Below are 13,486 nucleotides of genomic sequence, written 5' to 3'. Positions count from 1 at the left end.
GGTATATGTACAGTCCCTCTGGAGAGATACCGTACTTCTTAAAAATAAGTTTATGTTGAAACATATAATGACTTGTATATTGGTCAATTCTGGTTTTAATTTTCTGCGTTAGAGTTGAAAGGGTGTTTATTTTGTTCAAGTTAAATTTCAATCTAGTATTTTTTATTGTTGATTTATATAAATATTCGAACTATAAGTCGGCTGTCTGTCCAATCGTGGTGTGACCCGTGAAGATTCCGGGGTAGAATAGGTCTTCAGCAACCCAGCAAAAAGGCGACTAACGGGATTGGGTGGTCAGGCTCGCTGACTTGGTTGATGCTTGTCATCGATCCCAATTGCGTGGATCGATGCTCATGATATTAATGACTGGATTGTCTGGTCCAGACTCGATTATTTACAGACCGCCGTCATATAGCTGGAATACTGCTGAGCGCAGCGTTAAACAACCAACCAACCAACCAACCAATGGTGGTGTCAAACCTTACTCACTCACTCACTTATAGATCTGAAATCTGTAGAATCCCCCTCAACGGTTTACCAACGCCGACCTTGTGGGGTATCGCTATAATCGTATTCTTTTCTATTACCCCGTGCACTACATTGCTTAACCCTACTATTCCGGATCCGAATTTATGTCCCAAATAGTGTTCCATGGAAACGAAAAGCCAGGGTATGATGCAACATTGTTACCTCTCTCTATAACCCACGAAGATCCGGGGTATAATAGGTCTTCAGCAGCCCATGCTTACCGTAAAAGGCGACCATGCTTGTCGCAAGAGGCGACTAACGGGATCGGGTGGTAAAGCTCGCTGACTTGGTTGATGCATGTCAGCGTATCCCAATTCCGCCGTCATATAGCTGGAATATTGCTGAGTGCAGCGTTAAACAACAAACAAACATCTCATGATCAGATGTCGTTTACAATAAAGTGTACGGTAGACACGTGGGGTATGTACAGATAACGAACCAAATTATTCGTGAATCTAGGACGATGCTCTTGAGAGAAATCCTGATTAAGATTTTGTTGGACATGCATAGATAAGACAGACCCCGATTGTCGCTAGATGAGAAAGCCCTAGTGGCCATTGATTGTCTTGTATTCAGGTATACAAACTTGCATATTTCTCTTTCATTGGTCAAAAACGAATGACAGATCTGAACTGGCGCTACCATTAAATTACGCCATATGTACAGACGCCAGAGAAACCTTGTGACTGGCTGTCATTGTTCTGCTATAACACTGGGTAGCCAGTGTCCGTCTGATCCGATAAACAAAATTCAGAAAAAGATTAATAATACATATCTTTGTGATTCTTGGGATGATCTGATTTGAGCGTACTAACAAGTACATCAGTACACTCTGTGTGTTCCTGTTTTTATTTGTCGGCCCGGCCGTGTGAGGTATTGGTTTCGTCGTCCGTCTGATATGTCGTGGTGTTTTGTATCGTACTGTCTGTCGATGTGTTGTCACAGACTGATATTATAGGTTGTTATTTAAGTGTGTTCTGTAATTCCAGAGTCACTGTCACTGAAGGCGGTGTCGCCGGGTGGACTCCCCTTTGTTAATTGATGTTTATAAGCTGATACAGTAGCTACCCGATCATGTCTTGGAGATAAACTCATGTGCAAAAGAAAGTATACACTTGGAAATTGGACCTTATTACAAAGAATACTAGCCTGAAAACGGTCGCAAAACCCCAGCAAATTTAAGGTCCAAAACACAACTAACATCACAATCGAATAACCATTTCTTGTTGTTTCATTTTTAACCACCACCAAACATGGGTGTATACTTTCTTTTTCCTTTCAGTATATGTGCATCTCAAGAAGCGCCTGAATCACAGAGGCTGGTTGACTGCCCGAGTGTGGTTTAACGCCCTTTTAGCAATATTTCAACATTATCCGTGCAGGCGACGCTAGATCAGGAATTGCTTGTACCCACATGGGGAATCGAACCCCTGACGTGACGAGCGAACGCGTTAACAACTAGGCTACCCCAGTCCCGCTGCCTGATTGATCTTGGGTAGTCATACAATATACACTTTGACTAATGTCAGTTGTATAGTAATATCAGGGGGAACAATTAGTCTCAGTAATGGAAGACATAGTTTTAAGCTTACAGTGTCAGGTGAGTGGAAATTAGTGCCGCTTTAAAGAGGATTTCTTATAACGGCGTGTCAGTTTGGTGTGGAAGTAACGCCTAACGTGACACAGGATAAAGATGTCAATCACTTTGACTTTGGTGAAACCCATGGACACGAGTGTGGTGCTGACAGGCCAAGGACAATAATCTGGGCTTCAAACCCGGAATCCTTGAAAGGCTGTCGGCCGTAACTCTGCATAGTGAATTTCGGTGCCACCCACGTCACCCTCAACAAGTCTTGAAAAACAACGAAGTTAACATTGTCACGTGTCAAACTAATGACATCACACAGGTACCCCCCCCCCCCCCCCCCCCCACCCCCACCCCCACCCCACACCCCACACCACCACCCCACCCCACACCACCGCTCCAAAATAACCGGGTCGGTGGGGTAGCCCTGTGGTTAAAGCGTTCGCTCGTCACGCCGAAAACCTGGGTTCGATTCCGCACATGGGTACATTGTGTGAAGCCCTTTTCTGGTGTCGTGATCATGCTGGAATATTGCAAAAAGCGGCGTAAAAGCATACTCGCTCACTCCTATGTAACCGTTATTTACTACATTGTTACCTGTCTATACAGTGTCATCACACGGGTATATATGTATGTATATATTTGTTTATCGTTGTAACATATGTATGTTGTGTACCCTACCTATTTGGTCCCTGACTCTCATTACCGGCGTTAAATGGGGGATCAGCAGGGTGTTCGGCTGTCTTTGTCCCTCGTTGAGCTACCTAGAGTACACCCCTGTGACTTAGCCCCCATGTACACTCGCTCACTACCCCCAGCCGGACAATCACATTCTACCCTCCGTTTCTTTCATCCTTAACGTCTCATTCGGCGTGTCGGTACAGGGAAGGATGGGGTCATTATCGCACAGTTCCCCTTCCAAATCCTGGGACCGATACACGTTTCATGGACCGCTACAGTTGGACCATTATTTGACGAACATACACGATCGGGGCCAGATGGATAGTGTACCATCCCCGAATCAGTATATCATCCGGTCTGTGGCAGCAGCACTTTTAAAGTGCCAACCACCTCTGTCAGTGATGGGTATCAAGAGCTTCAACGGTGTTTACCCCATGCTAGGGTAGACAAGCTAACGCGACGCATATTAAAATCATATTGAGGCCATTACTTTACTTTACTTTGATCTCGGTACAGAGGGTTTAACTTTGTAAGTTGACGCATAACTACTGACATGAATACGATGAACAAATAAATCTGGCTGAGAATATCCATTCCCTTCAGCCTTATACGTGTACTTTTCCATACAAAAAAAGTGTTTATGTTTCTTTATGATTGATATGACGGCAGGGTGCTTTGAATATGACGGGTCCTGACCTGCCGCCGTGGCGGGATGTGGGGCCCAACTCCATGTAATCGCTACGCAGAGGCAAGACTAGTTCAGTTGTCCAAGTTGTCCAATCACTGTGCAGATCTGCGTCCCTTAGGCGTGCCAGAAACCAATGATCGTTGGTTCGAATCCTGGTTCACCCTGTTTGTAGGCTGTTTCTAGGTTTGTCAGCAAAGTGCGCGTGGGTTTCACCAACATGGTGAGCGTCTAAGAGCAACACCGCTTAGGCTTGCCTCCAACATCGACCTGTCACGCCGTGATATAACTGCAAGACTGTTCACAGCGACGTTAAACCTCACTCATTCACTCATTTATTGTTAAAGCCACACGTCCATCGGGGCGGTCGGGTAGCCTAGTGGTTAAAGCGTTCGCTCGTCACGCCGAAGACCCGGGTTCGAATCCCGACATTGGTACTATGTGTGAAGCCCATTTCTGGTGTCCCCCGCCGAAATGGAATATTGGTAAAAGCGGCGTAAAACCAAACTCACTTACTCACTCACCCACACGTCCATCAATGGTGTCATACTCTCTCAAGGTGTTTTGCTTGTCCGCTTTTGTTTCCATTTGGTTTTCCATTCTGTTAGTTTCATCGGAAATAGTTTCATTATTTCTACGAGATCGCCTGCGTTGTCCAGTGAAAAGTTGGGGTTCGATCCCCTGCAAAGTCATACTAAAAGACGTCATACGATGGTACTTGGTGTTGCCCTGACTGGCCCTCGGCATTAAGGGAATAAAACAAGGACTGGAGAAAGAGAGCGACACATACAGACATACAGACACATACACGCACTGATAGACAGACAGACATACATACAGACACACACACACACTGACAGACAGACAAACATACAGACACATACTGACAGACATACAGACATAGACATACAGACATACAGACACATACACACACTTACAGAGACAGACAGACACATACACACACTGACAGACAGACACATACACACACTGACAGACATACAGACAGACAGACACACACACGTGCAATGATCTCGGACGCCCCGTTTAATCTCATTTCATCTCACCTTACGAGGGCCCTGTCAGAAAAGGTCCCCAGTACCCCCTGCCTGAGCACTGTTCAAGAGAATCGGGTGGTCAGTCAGACACTTATTGCGGGTCACCGTGCCACGATGACGTATATCGGCTGGCCCACAGTGGAGATCGCGCCAGTGTTTCTTTTGACAATAGTAACCCAATAACCCAGCAATCACGCCAGCAGCAATAGACATCAATTCTTTTTCGATCCCTCAAAAAGTGATTTTTGCTGTTTCGACTCCAAGATCTTCGTTTTTCTTTCACTGTCATTGTCTTCTTCGTTACAGATACATTAATAGGCCAATCTCATTTAAATTCTGATTTCTACCGCTAAACACAGACCTGGGGACATCCAGTTCACAGGTCACGTCAGGAACGACCTTTCAAGAACGTTGACGGACCAATGAAATGACCAACAAGAAGTAGAAATTAGTCAAGTCAGAAAGCAGCTTTCTCAGGCATTACGTCTCTGGTTTCAGATTGGCGACTTCCATTCCAGGCTACGATTGGAAAAATATTTTGAGAAAGTTCTCGATGAAAATTTCAAAATTTGATAAGAGAAAATTCTGGAATGCCTCATAGATGGCGAGTTTGTATCCGCTTCCGTTCAAATGTTTTATCCCATTGAGCGAGAGATAGACGATGATTTTGACGGAATCAGTCGTACAGTTCGTAGCTGTAATACCAGGCCATATCCATCTATCAGATATTACAATGTTCTAGGGGCGGTCGGGTAGCCTAGTGGTTAAAGCGTTCGCTTGTCACGCCTAATACCCGGATTCGATTCCCGACATGGGTACAATGTGTGAAGCCCATTTGTGGTGTCCCCCGCCTTGATATTGCTAGAATATTGCTAAAAGCGGCGTAAAACCATACTCACTCACTCACTATTACAATGTTCTAAGTTTTGTTTGTTTGTTATCTAACGCCGCACCCAGCAATATTCCAGCTATAAGACGGCGGTCTGTAAATAATCGAGTCTGGACCAGAAAGTCCAGTGATTGACATCATGAGCATCGGTCCATGCAGCTGGGATACGATGACATGCATCAGCCAAGTCAGCGAGTCTGACCACCCGATCCCCTTAGTCTCCTCTTACGACAAGAATAGTCGTCTTTTACGGCAAGCATGGGTTGCTAAAGACCTATTCTACCCGGGATCTTCACGGGTCCAATGTTCTAAGTAATTCTACTACAATGTAACCCTGGCATTCATTAAAAGCAAATTTTAAATGTCCAATAAAATTGTTAAACTTCAAATGTTAATTCAAATATCCTTATATTGTGCTGTCCCTGTGCATTCCCAGAATCTTGGTTCCATCACCTCAGAAGCGCAGGGCGTTCAACTCCACTCACTCACTCACTCACTCACTCACTCACTCACTCACTTTTAAGTGACCATAGGGATCACCAAATTTATAATTTGACACCAGTTAGCAAACCATTTAGTTTGAGATTAGGCCACATTAGGCGAATGAAACGATGTTCACTTAGTCTCAGGTTGCAGTCGACACCGAAATTAACCCTGCATTTCCCGAATGGCTTGACCTTTGGTGACAATGACGACTTGATGACCGTGCAGGTCGACATTGCGATGACCATCCCAATACTGCATACCCCGGAGGTCCGCCCCCACACACCCCACCCACGCCTAAATGTGACATAACCAGACCATGTCACGCAACCTTTAACTTGGTCCCGTCCATCATTGGCTGATTGACATTGCATTGTGTTCCAAAATACGCACCATTCATACCCTGACAGCGCTTTCAGTCCGGGAAAGATACATTTTTGACAAAACGTTAAATAATAGTCTATTTCACCCTTCATTACATCTCCTGATTGTCAGGTGGGAATATGTAATCCATATCGAGGGGCATGTGATACTGCCCTAGTCATGTCGGTTGTATAACGTTATTGACACCTGTCAATTCTCCTGGTGATAAGTGGGAGCTATTTCACAAGTACATTACATGGGATCGATACACAATTATTCATCCTAAAGGTGAAACGTACACAGTGGATGGGAAACTCTGATATCATTAAGCTTGTTTTATCGTCAACACGTCAATCACAATTACAACTGACGCCTAAAATCAAAGATTGCTGAAACACCACCATGTATACTAGTTTAACCTCATCGCCTCTGTCCAAGTGCAGTCACACATCGTTGTGTCGAACTTTAATGTTTCGAACTTTCGATTTTCTCGAAGTAAAGAGCACGATCCCTGCGTATTCCTTCTTTATTCATCATTTCGGTTGTGTCGAACCTCGAATAACTCGAAGTATTTACGTAGGTCCCTTCAACATTGACGCAACTGTGTTTGACTGTAATTTGAAACTTTGCTATCTTGGCGAGTTTACCCATTTCATTTATTTTCAAAGGTCACGACCCTGTCTACTGTAAATTTCTTCCAAGTTGTCTGAATCACCTACTAAGGAATATAATCGTTTATAATTGCTGTATCAAAGTTTTCAAAGGTCAGACAGCTATCGCAATGCCAAGCAAAACGACGGTTATTGTGCTCCACTTAACATTCCTCAATTCTCTCCAAATCTCGTCACAGCGAGATTATCCACTTTAGACCGACAGTCGTCTCTGACCCTTGTGATCAGTCCTTCTTCAAGTAGCATCCACTGTTGAAATTAGTATTCACGCCCGACACGGGTTTATTCAATCAGCTTTAATTGTTCAATAACATTTAGACGCGTCACCTTCAACAAACGCGACAAGAAAATCTGTTGCGCTTCTCCCACCCACGAGTCACAGACGCGAAGTTTAATTGTAAGACCTTTGAACAAGAGAGGAAATTTGGCTATCGTCTTTGAAAACCGATGGGCTTGCTAGCTTGGTGTTTTCGCTGCTTTAGACTTGTCGACAGACACCTTTGTGCCTCTGCCGATTTCAATTAAGGGAAATCTAAATTCTGTGGATGTTTGTTGTTGTTCAATAGTTTCAGAATATCCCATTAGAACACAAAGGGAACGGTGTTCAGCTCGTGAAAAACCTCATATTAAACTATTCAATCCGAATAAAAAAACGTTTTCATTACGTCTCAGATCAAATGTTCTAGATTATTATTACCAAAATACATATTCCAATACATATTCCACCATGACATTGACGGATGATCTAATATGGTTGGTTAATGTTACGAAATTTGAAGTTGTTAATTTAGCAATAACCACTTCTGACCGCATCACTGTACTGAACACGTGTGCAAGAGTCCGTTTTAAAACACGCATTTTAGTCGACGAATAGAGATAAACCTATTTTGTTTTTAAATTTTAAGGTGGTTCATCGTTGATTAAACTCTGCTAAATGCAACACCCCAAAAATTTAAAAACAGAATAGGCTTATCTCCTTATCTTTGTACAGAAGTATTTAAGTGATAAGATAATCACGTCCGTGCACTGAATCTAGTGGTAAGACAAGTACAGTTTTAACGTAACATGCGAGTATTTTAATATATTCGTGCAAAATTATAATAGACGTATTCATATATCAGAAAAACCCCATTTCAGAACAATAAGAATAATTCCAAACACAAAACTGAAACCAATCATTGTCCAGTCAGTGTGGAATAGTGGTGGAACTACAGTAGGTTATGCCCCCCAGAACCAGGTACAGAAGCCTCATACAATGGATGAGTGAGTGAGTGAGTGAGTGAGTATGAGGTGAGGTAAAATGTGGATTCAATGCGTCCAAGGTTATTGTGTGTGTGTGAGAGAGAGAGAGAGAGAGAGAGAGAGAGAGAGAGAGAGAGAGAGAGAGTACATGTACATATACATGTATTTATGAATCCCCATCCAATAGTGATGATAACAGGGTGGAGCGTGTCCTGCCCCACCGGTAGTATAACGTTATAATAACATTAACATTATTTAGCTGGGCGGTGGGGTAGCCTACTGGTTAAAGCGTTTGCTCGTCGCGTCGAAGACCCGGGTTCGATTCTCCATATCTGCACAATGTGTAAAGTCTATTTCCGGTGATATTGCTGGATCTCACCGGCCGTGATTTTCCTGGAATATTGCTATAAGCGACGTAAAACCATACTCATGATTAACCTACTGCAGTCGTAAAACTACGATGTCTTTGTGGATTAACCAGGTTGTCCATATTGTATAGGGGGCCGTGGTTTTTTTCAAATTGAGTTTTAAAAAATGCTTTAACATTAAAAAAAGTTGAGATGTTCCCATATTCAGAAAAAAAAGAGAATAAAAGAATAATAATACAATATTATCAATACTCTGTGAAACTGTACTGTGTTATCAATGCCTGTCACTCAACAAAGTCATTTACCACGTTTAACGTTTTAGGTTACAGCACAACTATGAATCGAGGGGAAAAAGACATTCTACCAAGTTTGTTTTTCGTGTAATTGAAATTGAAAGAACTGTTGTTAAATTTGATTATGTCAATTTAGCCATCACTCATTCCTGCAACAGTTTGTAAAAAGTAATATCTGACTGGGTAATTAGGTGTAAAAATAAGTTGGTTCAATGAAGACTGGCATAAGAACTGAATTTGCAACTACTTGACCCCTACCATGTTTGAAATGTAAAATTCTGCCGAAAAAAGCAAATTTATTGATTTCCAAAGATAAGATGTCTCAGATAACCATCATCAGTAGGGTGTTATGTGAATTTGTTATTATTTTTTAAAAGTTTTAAATTAAACTAAAAATTAAAACTATGTAGAACTATTCTTTGACTAAGTGCCAGTAGAGTTCATTTTTTGGATATAATATCGCAAATTTACAATATTTTCAGTTGAAAATCAAACATGATAAAATCAACAAAGTTGTGTGGTTTCTTTTGCCCCTAAGTTTAGCTTTAATATCATTTTATATCACAACATAACGCGGGTTGTATCGTTTCACAATGTGTCGAAAAAAGCATTATCCATATATTGATAGTCGAAGGCTTGGTTGAATTATACTTAGAGATCTTGAATTGCCATTTCTGACTGATTCGTATCTAAACGTCACTTAAGTCGTCGTAACAATGTTTGCCGACCAGACACTTGACTCTTGACCTTAGGTGGAATGTGGTGTGAACTGTCCAAATGTATCGATTGCTGCCACTCCTTTGGCCTGTCCAGCGTTCTTTGGTCGACTGACCGCTGCTGACCACACGCAAGTCACTAGCATTCCTTCTCACCTATTGCGCAACCGGCAACCAAAGGTGGACCCATTCACACATTGTGCAAGACGGGTGTCCAGTCACACAAAGGTAACGTGGACGCGAGCGTTACTCGTTTAAGACAACTCGATAAGTTGAAACAGGCTTTATTAAGGAACAGACATGCTGGCGACATGAAGATTAGACTGGTCATTGAGAGAAAGTGGACACGCGCGTTCGATGGTGGTCAAGCTGCGTTAGGTGATAAATTATTGGTCATTACTCGCTGGACAGCCTAATAATCACCATGTTAGGATCAAACACTGAGAGACAACCATTACAATTGTTGCTGTGAATAAGAGAGCGGGCGCACTTCTGGAATCGGGTGGAGGGAGGGTCGAGTTGAGCCAATCCCTCCCTTGGCCTCTGTCTGACCGCTGTCCACGCCGCCAGTTGTCACTGTATACCCCCACTTGAGCCGGGCCGTTTGTTTCCATATGTATTATTCCGCCTAGAAATAGAAATTTCAATGCACTTATAATCGGAATACATCAAAGGTTTTATTATGGTTTAATCTCCCTTCTCACGTCTCCGATATCAAGTTGCCATTGACATGAAACCAGATTTTAACTATCACCTCGCTCTACATCATGTACAGTTCAACATTAATCAAACTGTTTAATTGTTTGACAACGTGTAGCCAACAACTGCAATTGCAGCGTCTAGAGTGACGTGACCCCCCTCCGCCGGGCCACCGCCACCCCCCAACTCCGGGCCACCCCTAAGGCTATGTACTACAGCGTTCGGCCACGCTGTGTTCTTGGCACTGATTCAAACTTAATAACAGGTGTTCGTTAAAAAGCGTTTGATCCGAGACGCGAAGCCAGGTTTTGATTACTGCAATAACACGACCTCTGTAAATTAAATACGATTCTGAAGCAATTATCAGCTATTAAAGTTCAGGAGAGCGATTTTAGTTAGTCTTTATAATTCACATTTCAAATTTGTGATGAATTTTCATATGCGATTAAAAGTAATAATTTTTGTATCATAAATAATTATATCAATCACACTGTACAAACTTCTGTTTGTATTTAATTACTTAAATTAATGGCAAAGCGTGTAACTAGCCTAGCCAAAAAACTATTTTGCTCTAGTTAATCTGGATATACGTGTATCGACTTTTGCGTTTCGTGATATACGTGAATATTCTTGATCTAGAAATGATCGTTGTCATTGCTATACATATTTAATCTCTGTTGATTCGAAACATATTTGTAGATATACTTACGAATGACACACGGTCGATGTTATACATGATACAAGGAAGTCTCGCGGTACTTGATACAGTCCGATACCCCATGGAAACGTACCGTCGGTGCAATACCGACTTAACGCTCATCACCTCGGTACGCGACTCGACGATAGGTTAAACTATATCTACCCTCTTTCCCATACAGCTGTTAGTCTCGATGTCTTAAAATACCCCAAGCAATTTAATTCATTTCCTTTAAAAGAAATATTCCCTCGAAATGAATGTGATTAATGCTTATTTAATAAAAAAAGATTATAAATCTCTACCAGTTTCCTCATCCCAGTATCTTGGCTGAAGCACGGTACATCGTTGAAGAAAGTTACCAAATGGAACCCTCGGTGACTGAGTGGGTTACATCGATGACTTTGTGTGCTGGCCACCTCAGTGTGGGTTCGAATCCCAGATGAGACTCAACCCAAACAGGTACGAGAACCTGTACTTTGCTAAGAAAGTGTTATCCCAAATAAAATATTTGTTACATTTGAACACTTCCTAAATGGCATTGAGTGTTCATGGGTAATTGTTGATTTGTATTGTAACTGATATTAACCGATAATTTCAAGTTGGTACAATTTACTTGTTGATGGTCTTTTTGTAATGCCATTAATTTGGTGGGTGTTTTTTATTTATAACTCATGTGATGTAGATACATTACGAAGCAGCTCGAAATGATGACCAACCCCCTGGTAGATTATTAATGATTATGGGCCTAGTATAAAGAGCAGCCTCGGTGGATGCTCTTGAAATAGATGCCATGTTATCGGTATAATCGTCAATTACGGCGATAAAGATGCTCGGTGTTTACAAATGGAACCAAACGAACCCATCTGCCTTCGAAATACCTTCCTAATCAACTCATATTTCCTGAAGGCATAGAATCTATACCCACGCCCACCGGAATTAAATATACGATCTGATTTAGTTCTCGTGTGATGCGTTGGATGTGTTACGGAACGGCCGCCGATGGCGTTCTGATGTAGGCTGTGGCTTACTTGTTTGTAACGTACAAAAGCATTGCGTTATTGGGTGAGGTGAGATGGGGTTTAACGTCGCGTCCAATATTATTGCACTTATGCACGTGTGTGTGTGTGTGTGTGTGTGTGGCTGCTTGTATTAGTCCGGACTAATGCTGATTATAGCGCTAGCCCACTGAAATACCATGCCGCAGTTTTACATGAATACCCCACTCAGACACAGTATACTGACTCTGTGTTGACCAGTCCTTGTTTTATCCCCTATATGCCGAGCGCAAGACAGGGTAGCAACAAGTACCATCTTTTAACGTATTTTCGGTATGAATCGGCCGGGGATCGAACCCCGGACTTCCGCTCTCCGGGCGGACGCTCTACCACTAGACCACGGAGGCGGTCTTGCGTCAGGAGGAAAGATATCAGTTTGTTTTGAAAGTCTGTTGGCAACATGCTGGTGAATTTCACAAAGAGGTTAATTATGTTTGTCTGAGTAAATATGAACTCTGAATATTAGCCTGCTGATGTTGGCAGAAGAAGCGACAAATACCATAATGAATTTGTTGTTTAACGCAGCACTCATCAACATTGCAGCTATATGACGGTGGCCTGTACATAACCGAGTCTGGACCAGACAGTCAAGTGATTGACATCATGATCATCGATCAACGCAATTGGGATACGATTACATGCATCGACCAAGACAGCGAATCTGACCACCTGATCCCGTTACTCACCTCTTTCGACAAGCATGGTTGCTGAAGACCAATTCTAACCCGGATCTAAGTGGGTTAATATGTTGCTGGGAAACACGTGTCGCAGATTGTTGAGTTAGAATCGGGGAGTACAGAGAGTGAGTGAGTCGGGTTCAACGGTGCTTCGAACATTATTTCAGTCATTTAACGGCGTGCCAGCTTATTGCAGTGGAACACAGGCTGTGGCCATTACCGCGTTAATCAAAGCAAGGATCACCGGAAGCTGCTGAAGGAGAGATCAGATTAAAATCATTGCAAATCTGGATCCGAACCCACGACAAGCGGACCAGAACAAGGTACAGGGTGGCCAGTTTTCACGTCTCCTTAGCCCACTGGGCCACCCGGGGTCCTAGTTGTTGGTTTGTTTGTTGTTAAACTCAGCAATTTTCCAACTAAATGACCAAAGTCTGTAAATAATCTGACCCATGAAGATCCGGGGAAGAATAGGTCTTCAGCAACATGCTTGCCGTAAAAGGCGACTATGCTTATCGTAAGAGGAGACTAACGGAGTTGGTCAGGCTCGCTGTCTTGGTTGATGCATGTCATCGTATTCCAATTGGGTAGATCGATGCTCATGATGTCCAACACTGGATTGTCTGGTCCAGACTCGATTATTTACAGACCGCCGTCATATAGCTGGAATATTGCTGAGCGCAGCGTTAAACAACAAACAAACAATCGAGCCTGAGCCAGACAATGTAGTGATCACTGCTGTGGGCAAGGATCAACGCCGTCGGAGTGATTGCAGGCAATCAACGCTTTCCCCAAGCCT

The sequence above is a fragment of the Haliotis cracherodii genome, unplaced genomic scaffold, assembly GCF_022045235.1.
Source record: "Haliotis cracherodii isolate W230 unplaced genomic scaffold, xgHalCrac1.p SCAF_8, whole genome shotgun sequence".
Taxonomy (NCBI): domain Eukaryota; kingdom Metazoa; phylum Mollusca; class Gastropoda; order Lepetellida; family Haliotidae; genus Haliotis; species Haliotis cracherodii.
This window is presented reverse-complemented; position numbering follows the sequence as displayed.